Raw genomic sequence first — 14202 nt, 5'->3', positions numbered from 1 at the left:
TTTAAAAAAAAAAATCCTCGCCCTCTCCCCTACCTCACCGTGCCCAGCTCCCAGCTCCTCGCGGTTACTTGCGAGGAGCCAGGACAAACAGCTACGCCTGCCCACACGTTCCAGTCTTGGGATCATCCTGAGACCATGGAAAAAGCGGGCTAGAACTGTAGGGCAATATCGCAGGGAAAGGGAGGGACTTGAATGCACAAGGGCAATCCCTAGCTATGGCCTAAGAGGAACTATCACAAATAGTAAAGGGGCAGACAGTTCCCCTGGGATTCAAGCACTGGTTGCAAGAAAAAGTATTTCCTTTTGTCTGTCTTGTATTTACTGAAATTTATTCATTGACCCTGAGACAGGAAAAAGAATTATTTCTCCACTCTTTCCAGCCTGTTTGTAATTATATAAACTTCTATTAGATCACTTCTCCTGAAAGCCTTCCTTCCTTTCTTGCTCCCTCTCCCTCTTCTTCTTCTTGCTGCCCTTAAAAGACCACAAATAATTTCTGAGAATCATCTATAGAGCTTCGGCTATTGGGCAGTACAGAAATGTAATAAATACAACTAAAAATATTTATTTATTTATTTATTGCGTTTCTGTACCACCCAATCACGAAGCTCTCTGGGCAGTTCACAAAAAAATTAACCTCTCCTGGCAGGTATGTGCTGCAAGATTCCCCCACCAGCACCGTGGTGATGTAGCTAAATACCCATACATAGCCTCCCACCCCCCACCCCATTTGCCATTCCCCACATCCCCACGCAAAAAGTATTGCCAAATAGATATTTCCATATTGCATGCAACATTTTACACGCGAGGCAAGATTAGAATGCTGCTTCCACATTCAGCCACCCACGAATGTGGGAATACTGCATGTATTTATAATCTCACTTCTACTACGTCAATTCCGTTTGAAAATTCTTACATACAATATTAGAGATGTGTGCATTTATTACATAATATGCATTTATATTGGATTATATCTAAATGTTTGTGCACATATAATCATAGGTTATGCTCAAAACCTTAGAACAAATGTGTGTAGATAGGCAGAAAGGAAGGGAGGCAGGCAATGTTGTATATTTACCTTTGAAGGAAACTTCCTTATAGGACCATACCAGAATGAAGCATTATTATCATTTTAAAAGAATATGTAGAGAATATTTAACATTTAATACTTAGATTGGGGGGGGGCAATTGAATGGTGTTCTCGGAACTGAAACAGGTATGACACTGAATGGGTGTCTAGAATTGCATCCCAATCCCAAACCATTTTAATGGACTGCAAATTGATTTCAATGGAACAAAGAAATTGACAGATTATGTGGAATGAGAGGGTAAAATTCTGAACTGGACCACTTTAGATTGCAAGTGAAATGGGTGGCATATTTTTTAAATGTTCCTCCCATATATATAATAAATTCCTTGTATCTATTAAACTAGCAGATCAATGAGAGGATTACACTCAGCCTTTCAGTCTGATTGGCTAGCTTTCTATATGCAAAAAAAGTGTGTTGTGTGCGTGTGTTTAACACAGTAGAACGTTCTAAAAAATATGATCCCCAATGAAATTACTCTTATTTCCAGGTAAACTTTGTGCTTGCAGCCTTAGTGAAGGGCAAATATAAATACAGTGGCCCTGTTCAGAAAACACCTTAAAATACAGCTTTAACCATTTACCATGGTTAAAGCCATGTTTTAAGGTGTCTTCTGAACAGTGGGTGTGTGAGAGAGCGTGAACTGCAAAAACAACAACCTGCTGACTGGTGCTCTCCAGTGTAATGTGCCTCCCATTTCCCACCACCACCACATTCAGTGGCTGAATGCACATTATTGCATTTGTTGCAGGCACCGGCCACTGAGAAGCTGCAGTTGTGGCACTCTGCCTGGCCTTCTGCCCTTACTCAGCCTCTCTACAAGATGGTGTATCTGACTTTATTCCATATTAATTTAACACTATCTTAATAATTGCTAATATAATATGATCTTTGAAGCTCATTTCATCTAAACTACATGTGCTTCCAATGGCTCACCCTATTTACACTATTCTGCTCTCCATGATCATGGGACATTTAGGTGTTTGCATTGCTACATTATTTTAAAAGCTAAACTAGATGTTTCTCCTCATCACATGTAACTGGAACTCCAAGGGCCATGCAATTTCACTCTAGCCGAGGGCATTCTTTTCTTTTCTTTTCGAGGTCTTCAATATTTCTTTGCCTTCTACCAAGAAATTCACTAAGTTCTTAAGATTACAGATATGGGTAACAATGAGATGGCTGGATAGAACAGAGCAGAATATCTGATTGGTAGATTAGGCACATTAAAATGAGACATAAAGATAAGAAGAACAGTGCAAAAAGACAGAACAGGGCAAAACTAGATAGACATAATATAACAGACAGTTATAAAGGAAGAGAAGAACAGCAGATAATAGTATGGTCATGTAAAACACAATAACTGTACTAGATTAGATAGAAAAGAACAATAGCACATGATAGATAGAAAGATAGATAGATCAGACAGACCACAAATAGTAGCAGGTAGAATGTAGGTTGCTTATTATAGGATGTTTAATTCGGATCCCATCATAAATCCCACTAAAATGTTTGAATGTTAAAACCAAGCAATCAAGTCCCTATATAACCTAAACTGCACATTCCATTTCTCTTCCACATTCTCTCCCACTTTCTATTCTGCATGACCAAAATTCACATGTGGCGCAAACAAGCTGCAAGTGATGTTCAAAGGTGCCTTTAAAAGAAAAGAAAAAAAGGGGAAAGAGAATAAATCTTGCGTTTAAATACTTATCATATAATGCAAGGATGGGCAGAAGGTAGATCTCCAGATGTTTGGGACTTTTAACTCCTAGAAACCCCTGCCAGCATGGCCAGTGGCCAGGAATGCTGGGAGCTGAAGTCCAAACATCTGGAGATCTAATCTCTACCCATCCTTGATATAATAGATCCGAGTGGATTAGAAAGGAAGTTCAGACTATGGCTCCATCTAGCTCAGTATTGCATAAAGCAGGGGTCAGCAACTGTCTGTCCTCTAGAATTTTGGGCCACAATCCCCATAAACTCCAGCCAGCATGGCCCATGGTACAATTCTGGGAGTTTTAGTCCAAAATACCTAGAGGGCACCAAGTTACATACCCTTGGTCTCCAGTGTAGACCAACCTTCCCGAACTCAATGCCCTCCAGATGTATTGGACTACAACCTCCTCCTGATGTGGATGATGGGAGCTGTAGTCTAACAACTCTGGAGGCCATGAAGGCTAGTGCAGACTCTATACCGGGGTGGACAACTTGGGATCCTACATACAGTTTAGAGTATAACTCCCATTGGCTATGCTGGTTAGGGCTAATGGTAGTTGTAGGCCAAAATACTTGGAAGGCCGCCAATTGCCCAGCCATGCTCTACAATGACTTGTAGCAGTTCTCCAGGGTTTTGGACTGCAGTCTTTCCCAGGATTGAACTTCAGATCCTTCTCCCTGCAAATAATAGGCTCTGTCCCCAAGTTACAGCCTTTCCCTGCTTGGTATGTCCTGTCTCTGCCGTCCTAACAAGGTGAGCGAAAGCCCCACTGGAAACGGCTTCATCTCCATTTAACATTTTCCTAAAGGCTGCCCTAATAGCGGCATATTGACATTGTAAGAGCAATGCCATTTTTCATTTTTGTCTAAGGCCGAGTGTCTATGTGTGCTTTTCTGCCTCCCCCCCCTCTCTCTCTCTCTCTCTCTCTCTCTCTCTCTCTCTCTCTCTCTCTCTCTCTCTCCCCCCCACCATTCGCTCTCTCACTCCAGTAGTCACTTTCTTGCCAGGCCCGTAGCTAGCCTTAAATAAAAAAAAAAGTTGGCAGAAGGGGGCAATTCATCTATTTGCAGGCCTTTTAAAGACAAAATTGTACACTATTTTTAATTATTTGTCTGTAAAACAAAATTAGAGGCAGAGAAAATTTAGGGGGAAGCCCCCTAGCTCCCCCCCCCCCCCAATTCCTTGCCTGTGATGGTTTTTCTTCTTTCCTTTGAAAGTGTTGCTGGATTGTTTGCTGTTAAGTGCACTTTACAGGCATGGGTGGGTTTCCCTTTGTGGTGGGGGATGATAGGTGTTTCACGCAGCTGTTTTAACTCGGGCAATACAAGCACATTTCTGCTTTATTTATTCTCAAGTGCATAGATGACCAACAACAAGTTGGTCATTGTTTGCTTGTTTGCTAGCTGAACAGTGTTTGTACCTCATAATCTGTAATTTCATTGTCATGATATTGCATTTGTCTTTTTATAATGTTATGTACACTGCCATGGGAACCTTTGTGGATGATGGGCAGTTCGTACATTTTTAAAATAAGAAAATAGATTCTGATCAATATTTGTTTTCCAGTTCAACATGCAATAGATCTTAACAAATGCATCATTATCCAATGTTGCACACTTCATAAACAAAATTTTCACAAAAAGCACACTAGTTTGCAACATCTTTACTTGGAGCTCATTTGCCATAGGGTTGGGATTACCTTTACGAACCAGCTCTGCTTTTGTGCCTTTTGTTTGTTTTTTAAAGCAACCTGACACAGACGTAAATGCAGGTGAAGCTTTTTGCACCGATCAATCAGTCTCCATGCCAGGGAATGCTTCACCAGAGACGCTGCTGTGTTTAAGGCTGCTGCTAAAGTCCCAGCAAAGGAAAGGACGAGAGCCTCTACATCACAGATATTCACAGATAATCCCAAATGATCTCAAAATAGGATGCTTTTCAAAGATTCTGTCATCAGGCTGGAAGATATGCTATTTAGAAAAAAGAAACTACCGTTTCTGGGATAAAAAAATACCTTCTTTATATTCTTTAAAAGGAAAACTAATCCTTGCTAGATGCAATGTGCGACATGTTTTTAATATTTCACATAATATTTGACAGGAATGTTATACTAATTTTGAATCTGCGCACTATTGAACACACATAAACACACACTGGGTAAAATAACACATCCACCCATGGAAGAAATTGACTTTCCTGTCCCTCCTCTCCCTGCCAGTCCTGAAAGTCCAATCCAAAACACCCCAGGGGTTAATGGATCCTGCTGAATCGGGCAGGCTATAGCAACAGGGAGTTGAGTGGGAATGGAGAGTTTGTGAGAAATTAGGTAGAGGTACCTTCTGCCCCATTCACACAAGGTTTCTTGTCCCAGTTTTCTGCAAACTTTTTTCTCCACCTCAGTCTCCTGTGCCATAGCGCACCCACTCAGCAAAGTCCTCTGATGCTTCGAAAGTATTTGGCGGGGGGGGGGGGACTCTGGGAGGTGGCAGGGAGAGAAGGGATGAGAAAGTCAGCTTCTTTCTGCTTCTTCTGCAGGCAGATATCTGGATGCAACTCAAGGAATGGATTTACCAATTAGGATATGTGGAGTCAAACAAATCAAGATTATAAATCTTTACAATCAGTAGGACAAGAAACTTATTCAATGGAAGAAGACCATAAAAAGAGCCAAGGTCTATCTAATCCAACCTTCTGCTCAAGAAAGTGCACAAATGGCATGAAGGCAACAGCTTATGCTGTGTGCATCTGATAATAAGAAATATACTGCCTTTGCACATGGATGTGGTGGCGCCCCTCCTGTGGAATTCCCTGCCTCTGGAGGTCAGGCAGGCACCAACCTTGTACCTGAAAACATCTTTATTCCAAGAAGCCTTTCTTTAATATGCAGCCTTGGATTTCTGTTTTTGCTTCTTTTAAATTTTGTTTTAACTGTTTTATTCTGTTTTTTATTTTCATTTTATCTTGTACACCGCTCCAAAAATTTTCAATGGGGAGCAGTATATAAATATTCTAAATAAATAAATAAATAAATAATGTTCCAGTTAGGTATCATGGCTGTCAACCATTTATAAACCAATTATCCATTAATTTGACCAATCCTTTTTAGAAGCCATCTCAGAAAAATTAATAAATCCAGCAGGCTCTATCTATAAAACAAATATCTATAACAAAAATAGAAGAGTTCTAAAAAAATATTTTTGGGAAAATATTGCTACTGCATTTGAATTGATGGGCCATATTTTTGCCATAGTATTTTGCCTTCAGAAGAATTTTTTAAAATTAATTTCACTGTATGTTTGTATTTCTTATGTAACCATTCTAAATTAACTTAGAAATTAATGTTCTATATTCCTTGTTTTACCTTTTCAAATGAGAAATGACAAAATAATTAAATTATTCTACATTCCTTTACGTATTAATCAACTACTGATATTTAAATAATTCTTGTTCCAAAGAAGTTGCAGTTTCTAGCTCCATTCTTACTATTTCTAGAATAAATTGGTCTTTATTTGCATCAGACCAAGACGTGTTAAGAGAAATTTATTTATTTATTACATTTCTGTACCGCCCAATAGCCGAAGCTCTCTGGGCGGTTCACAAAATAAAATATAAAATATAAACATAAAATATAAAATATAAACAAAATAAAATAAAAACATGGAAAATATATTGTCTTTCTCAAAGTGATACTAATAAAATTCGTTTTCAGTCTTAGGACAGTATCCAACACTGCCGCTCTGCTTATGCAACTCATGGAACGCTAACATAAATCCATTATGCCAGCTTATGATACTTGGTATAGAGGTTGCTTACACTAGTGCTATATCAAATGCGTAAGTGGAGCAGCAGCGCTGGATACTGCCCTTAATATTTCACAAATTTACTGTGTGAAAATAAAAGAGAAGATGATTGTGAGATATGCAGAGTTATGAGAATTCTAAGGGGTTTAAAAGGAGAGTGCTGTCAGTTTAATAATCAGATAGGTTTTAGAGCTTCATCAAATGTACATCTAGTGATAGTTTTGGGGTGATGGGTTTAGAAGGGGTAGGTAGGTAAGGACTAAGTATAAGATATTTAATAATAATTTACAACCTTCTTGTATATAATAAAATTGTACTTGTTTTATTATTCATAATTCCATGTGTCAGCTTGATTTGTTAACACTACCAAATAAAAAATATATTTTCCTGTTACTATACCTTATATAAGTTGAAAGAAATCAGTTAAACCATTGAGTGACTCCTTGACACAACGTAAAAGGGCTGAAGCTTTGGGGATTCAATGTGGACAACTGGCCAAAGCAAAGGCAGACGTCCTGGATTTTTTTCCAGTTTCCTGCGGGTGGAAACTGGATGGAGAATAACCCAGAGTCAGAAACGTCATAATGATTAATAATAATAATAATAATAATAATAATAATAATAATTTCTATATTACTTTGGAGTTTTCTAAGTGCTTCACACAGATTATTTTAGTAATCTTTACAACTTTGTAAGATAGTAGGCTGAGAATGAGAGCCACCTAGTGATTTGAACTGGAAGCTTCCTGAACCTACTACACTATGCACAATTCTACATTTGTCTACTAAAAGGTAAGTCACGTTGAGTTCAATGGGGCTTACTCTACAAAAATGAATATAGGGTTGCAACCTAAAACATTTTAACCCATAGAAAAAATGTGTGAGTGCTTGAGAAGGCTATTGCTTGCTCTGAAAGAAAAAAAACTAAAAAGTGTCCTAATTTTGCCTTCAAGGATACTCTGTTCTCATGACAATGGTTTTTGAACAAAAGTGTTTTTTAACCTTCTAGTTCCATGGAATCCTTACTGAATCTACTTCCAAGGGAACTGTGCATATCTATCACTGATCTGCATCTTGAAGAGGGTTCTAACAAATATTCCACAGCACTGGTCTCACCTTTTAAGCTCTCTATTGCTCCATGCAAACTGAAATTGCACTCTTGAATACCAAAAGTCTCTTGTGGTTGCGAACAACAATGGACAATATCTTTCAGAAAAATCTATCTAGCGTTACACTGGTCTCATCAAGGAGATCCAAATAAACTTCCAACGAACCCAGCATTCCTCAGAAGAATTTGAACCACTGATCGACAATTAAAATGAATACATAGGCATTTTTATATCCTCATAGGGGTGGAAGTCTTGTCCAGCAAGCAGGATATAAGAAGAGTTTATGCAAAGTCAAGACATCTTTACATTTTCCATTATTATTATAACAATCTGTATGTTTGCTGGAAAAAGTAACAAGGATTTTTATTTTTACATAATTATTGCAAAACACATCCACCCCATTGTTGTTCAAGGCTTTAGATGCAGTGGTATTAAATGATAAAAGAATAACTTAACCAAATTGAGAGCCAAACTAAATGTGCAATTAAATGGAGGTTATTCATTTTGTTTTTAAATTGCATACTGCATCAACTTGGGGATGGGGGAGGGGGCAATAATTAACAAGATCAGAACAGGCAAGTGAAGGAATTTAATCATTTCCTCCCCTTCTTCAGTCCTGAAGAAAGTCCTTCTACTGAAACTGTATTTCCTCTGGAGAAATCCCCCACTGGCACCAAGAGGAATTTCCTCCAAATGCAAATGCTACCTTCAGAGCAGGGATTTTCCTCAGGACTGCAGCATGCCTGCTCTGATCCTGTCAATTATTCCACTGCCCTCCCCACTAAGCTGGTGCAAGTTAATTTTCTAAAAACTGCCCATGTTAAATGCAAAGACACATTTAATAGCACATCTAGTTTAGCCCTGAGATATATACACTGGAAAGTCCAAATAACATGATGTAGGTCAGTGATCTTCACTATTTTTCAAGCAGGAGCCACTTTGGCTCCAGAAACCACCAGCACCACCACTGAGGTCAGTTGGGGGCCTGTGCTGTACACCACTGCAGCTAGCCAACACATTACTCTTTACCTCTTGGGCACCTCATCCACCGCAGCTAATAGGCTGATTGCTCCTGCATTCTGCTGTCTCCCACCCTACCCACCCTACAGCTGAGGAGTGGCAGGTCTCCTGACTCCCACCCCCAAAGCCCAGATCACAGCAGCTGGTCCACCAGCAAAGCAAACAACAAGGCCCCTGCTAAGACCAAGCAGCTTATGCAAAATGAAAGAGAAACTGGATGGGACAGAGGGAGAGAGGAGGACTTGAGGTGATCAGAAGCTGCCATTGGTTCTAAGGCCTTGTTGCAGGTGTTCTCATCCCTCACACTGAAACTGAGTTTATCATGGTTAGAGCAGGAAAGTGTAAGAGTTCTTGACCAATATTTTAATTTTTAGAATAAACTGAAAACACAAAGCAAATGTAGATGTTCCAATTTATACCTTTTATTTTTCATGCCCAGGACTGACCATCACACTAAGGCGCAAATGTTTTCTAACCTCTGTGTAGCAAAATAACTTAGAATGACAGAAAAACAATTTGGGCATAAAATCTCTTTTAATTTATAACCCAGTTTTAGACCCCATAAGGAAGATTTGCAGACCTCTAAGCATAGAGAAGAAGTCACAATAAAACGCAAATACCTGGTAAAAAATTAAGTATAAATCACATTTTAGTATCTCGATGGTAAATTCAGAATATGCCAAGCACTCTTGTTGTGTTTCATTTTAGTTTTGTCCTTCACTGGCTAGAAACTATACTTTGCACTTTCCCCTTGCATGTCTGTTTCTCTCCTCTGAAAATTATAGCTTTGGGGTTTTTACTTAATAAATAGTTTTAGGCGCCTTATGAAATAATTATAATCTGAGCAAGAGCACCCAAACACTGATAAATGTGATGTGGTTTGGGGGGAAATGGATGAAAAGACAATCTTATAGCCAATTTTAGTTTTTCCTAAAATAAATTAGTAAATTAAATTTAAAAGTTTGCCTTGGTTGGAATGGCACTATTTCACTGTTAAATGTAATGGTCAGTCTGGTTGTTTTTTAAATGCTCTTTAAAGCAGAACAATGGCCAAGAACATGGGTGACACAAGACTTGTTCAGTTCAATCGTGCAAAATCTTGTACCTCTTTAGTAATCAGGAAGTAGAGAGCAAATTCAGACAGCAAAGACAGATCATAGATGCAGCACAAACTACAGATTCTCTTCACACAAATATCTGTAGCAGATCACACAACTCCCCATGCCACACCCTGAGTATCAATCTATTTGTAATTTGTCTATTTTTATAATCAGTTTGTAATCCGGACTTTATTCAAACACTGAACTATGATCTCTTTTACAAAAAAAAAAAAAGGACAGCCAAGTAATTTTGTAAACTTGTACTTTAGTTGGCTGTATCACATGAGCAGCCACCCAATAAACAGCCATCATTTTGCAGCAATTAAAAATGATCATCAACAACATTTCCCCATCAAATGCATTTATACTCAATGTTCTGCAGGGTCTTATACCAGAAACTTTTTTTGCCTTAAGCCTTACCAATGTGTCACACAGAAACTCATAACCCAGTAAAGTTTAAATGGGGACTCATACACATTTGCAATTATAAGCTAAAGGAGCAATATCTACCATGAGGAAGTCACCTTCTCTCTCTGAAATCCAGTGTGTTGATTTGGTGCTATTTTCCTAATGAACTGTGTAATTTTTGTGTATGATATTATATGCTGCCATGAGTCAGTCAAAATTCCACCTGTTCAGTTTGGTACCAACTGAATAAAGCATCTCTATTGTAGAATTAGTTCTGAGTTAAATGCACAAATTAGATTTTCAGAATAAAGTTTGTCTTGCAAAATAGACATGCACTAGAGTGTTTCCCTACATGATACTGCCACATTTGCAAATACTGCATATTTTATAACAAGAAGCCCATACGGGTCAAGGATTTACAATCTTATCAAATCATAACACCTTTGATTTAAAAACAAAACAAAAAGAATTAAAACCTCTTAAAGTGACACCCACACACCCCATGACATTACAGTCACATAACAATATTTCTGTCATTAAATTTGGACAGTGACTATTTGCAACTGCAGTCCAACATGTTCTGCAGGGTATTTAATCATTTAAATTCATCCCCAATTTTCATACTGAAAGGGAGTGAGGAAGCTACCCTCAAATATTAATAAACCCCCCCCCCAGGGTGAAGAACTCATCAGTAAGCATATAGGGTGCAACAAAATGTGGTAGCGCTTGAAATGCAGATCTTAAGCAAAAAAGGAATTGAGAAGATACCAGGGATGGGGTGTGTGTGATACTATGGAACCAAATAATGAGAAAGCACCTTTCATGGAAAATGGGGATGGAGTGGGGCTTAGTATGTGACACACAAGAGGGGTGGAGGAACAAAAACCTTAACGTCTGTCCTGCCTGTGCGTGCGTGCGTGCCTTTGGCGATGGAGAGGAAGTGAATAAATAACAAGAGGTGTGCACAGACAGAAAGGAGGCATGGCCTTGCCTAGTGCGGTTGTGAAGGCAATTAGGAGTAGGTGGTAGCTTAGACCGGAGAGAGGATGAAAGGAGACTTTGGAGCGAGGGCTGGAGGAACGAGGCGGACTCTTGAGGGGGACGCCGGGCTTTCTCCTTCCCTTCTAAATCCCGCAGAGCCGCTGGTGGAGCTGCAGCTACTGCGCACAAGACTTTGTGTGGCTCCCTAAATAATTCAGGGAAAGGGGAGGGAGAAAGGTGGAGGATGCGAATGTCTCTCAGGGACGGGGTTCGTGATACTTACAAACCACCACAACAAAAGGCGAGAGAGGGAGGAAAGGGTGTGTGTGAAAGAGAGACAGGCAGACTACAAACTTTGCGTGCCTTTCCTTCCTATCCACCTCCAATTACTGGTCAAACTTTGTCTAAACGCCACCCGGGGGGGAGGAGGAGGAGGAGGAGGAGAGAAAGAGGGACTGCCTGCCACCGGAAATAATCCCTCGCTTCTGAGGGATCCAAAGCAACCCCCCGGTATTGTTCCCCGGTTGCCTCAGCCCCTGCGCTCCACCGCTCTCCCTCCAGTCGCTCCCTGGTTCTGTCAGGCTGCCAAAGCAGCGCTCTTCGCTCGCTCTATCCACGGAGCCCCCAACCGCCGCCGCGGCCATTTGCCATTTCCCTTCGCCTTCTCCTTTCCCGCCACCCCCTCCCCGCCGGCCCGCAGAAGGCAAAAAGCCCCCACCTCCCGCCCGCCCGCCGCGCGCCGTGGCCCTGGCACTCACCTCCCAGAGCGAGCCCACGAGGGTTCCCGCCGGGCCGTTTCTACGGCGATCTCCGCCGTTCCCAGGAAGCGGCAGCTCGGTCAGTGGCTCACGCCGCCTGCTTTGCCTGCCTTTCTCTCGCTCGCTCGCTTGCTCGTCCGTCCACTTGAGGGAGGGCTCCGAGCGCACGAGAAGGAGCGCGCGCGCGCGCCCCCGCCAGCTCCAAATGCCACCCCTGAAAGCAGGGCGCGAACTCCGGCGATTAGTTCTAGTGCGGAGAGCTCCGGCGGCTCGCGGCAGTGGGGAGGGGAGGGGAGGGGCGGCGGGGAGGAGAAAGAGGGCGGCGAAGCGCCGGTCGCCCTCGCGGCGAAGCAACTCGTGAAGCCGCCGCCGCCGCCGCCACCTCCAACAGCCACATCTGCGCGCGCGCCCGCCCGCCCGCGCACACACGCACAAAGCTCGCTGGGGCCGCCGCCGCCGCCGTCCTCCTCTCCAGAGTGTATCTGCGTCTGTGTAAATGTCTTCGTTCGGGGCTCTGCTGCAATGCCTGTGAGGCTGACTTTCAAAGCCTCACCCGCAGCCCGTGATCCTCCCTCCCTCCCTCCTTTCCACCCTGTCAGTCCCTCCCCCGCTCTTCTCCTCGCCTTGCCATTCATCGGTTTAGCCAAGTTTCCCCGTTTTTTAACCTCTTTCCCTCCCACCAGCGTGGTGGCTGGCACAGGAAAGCAGATGTGCGACGGAGGAACGGGGGAATATCCTTCACACGGATCACTGAGTAGCCTTACCTAGAACCCTATACTGAACTGGAACAAGAGGCTTGAAATAAAGTTGATATTTGTATGTAAGGGTAAGGGTAGTAAAGGGTAGCCCAGATTGGTGGTGATTGGGGGTGGGGGAGAGAGAGATGTATGAGACATCATTCCTCTTTAATATTGCTCTGAGCTCATGTGAGATGGCAGGGGAGAAAATTAAACTAAGGATGTTCCTGTTCAGAAGATCCCCAAAAGAGAAAAGCTTTGCCCTGCACAAACAAAAATTAGCCCCTTCCATTACCTCTGATTTTTGGTTCAATGTTCATTCATAATTATTGATGTAGAAGAGACTCCACTTCACCCATGACTATGTGTTTAAAGAGTATATGGAAGATAATGAGTGACTGATCAACACATTTAAGCACATTTTAAGTATTCTGATTTTATGGTAGAGATTGTGAAGACATAACAACACTTTGTGCATGCAACTTTAGAGGCAGACTTGAAAGGGTTTGAAGATTAAAAGGGGGAAGGAGATATAGTTGATAGGTATTCTGTTTAGAGACATACTTTCAAGGTTTTTGTTGTTAAGCCTGAGCATGGATTAGGGAACATAAAAGGAAGAAACCCAACAATATCAAGATGCTTTCATACCACTCAAGTTGGGTGAATGTGACTGGTGAGGAGCAACTGACTTTGGAAGCTTTTCCCATCTTAGGCCTCATGTTTCCTGGACCTCGCTAGGAGGAAGGGGAAATAATTTTGGTAAAACTGCATTTCTTCCTAGAATTTTCAAATGAGAAGACAAGACATAAATGTATTTCCAACTAAACCCCATGGAATCAAAGTACAGGCTGGGATCCAGAAGTGTCCATGCATCAAGTCTGAATGCATATCAAAGCATTTCTCTTAGTTTCTATTTCAGGACTCCCCAGCAGTCACATTTCCTTTGGAAAAGGAAGCTAATAAATACCTTTCATTGTGTCTACACTTTTACACAATCACATCACAAGATCACGCAGTGACAGCATGGCAGATGCACCACTTTGTTCCTGCTTTCTGTTTATGCAACAGTTATATGGGTTAATTGTGGCAGTGGGTAGGGGAGGGGGCAATGGGTGAAGAATCCTGCCTTGGGACAGAAAACTGATTTTGATGACAATCGTTATATTATTATTATTATTATTATTATTATTATTATTATTTATATAGCACCATCAATGTACATGGTGCTGTACAGAGTAAAACAGTAAATAGCAAGACCCTGCCGCATAGGCTTACATTCTAATAAAATCATAATAAAACAATAAGGAGGGGAAGAGAATGCACCGAACAGGCACAGGGTAGGGTAAAACTAGCAGTATAAAGTCAGAACAAAATCAAGTTTTAAAAGCTTTAGGAAAAAGAAAAGTTTTTAGCTGAGCTTTAAAAGCTGCGATTGAACTTGTATAGAAAATATAGAAAATAAGGCAAGCAGCCTCATCCATA

General features: G+C 41.2%; 1 protein-coding gene across 1 annotated transcript in view; it reads right to left on the bottom strand.

The window, feature by feature from the left end:
* NRIP1 (nuclear receptor interacting protein 1) overlaps nucleotides 1-12074 on the bottom strand; it is a 95590-nt gene extending 83516 nt beyond the window's left edge. Inside the window, exon 1 of the mRNA XM_063126754.1 lies at nucleotides 11984-12074. The gene's annotated coding sequence lies outside the window, so the exon portion shown is untranslated. The remainder of the gene's footprint in view (nucleotides 1-11983) is intronic.
* Nucleotides 12075-14202: the final 2128 nt, after the last annotated feature.

The sequence above is a fragment of the Elgaria multicarinata genome, chromosome 5 (assembly GCF_023053635.1).
Source record: "Elgaria multicarinata webbii isolate HBS135686 ecotype San Diego chromosome 5, rElgMul1.1.pri, whole genome shotgun sequence".
NCBI lineage: Eukaryota > Metazoa > Chordata > Lepidosauria > Squamata > Anguidae > Elgaria > Elgaria multicarinata.
The sequence above is the reverse complement of the archived record's forward strand: the minus strand, read 5'-3'. Positions and strand labels throughout refer to the sequence as shown.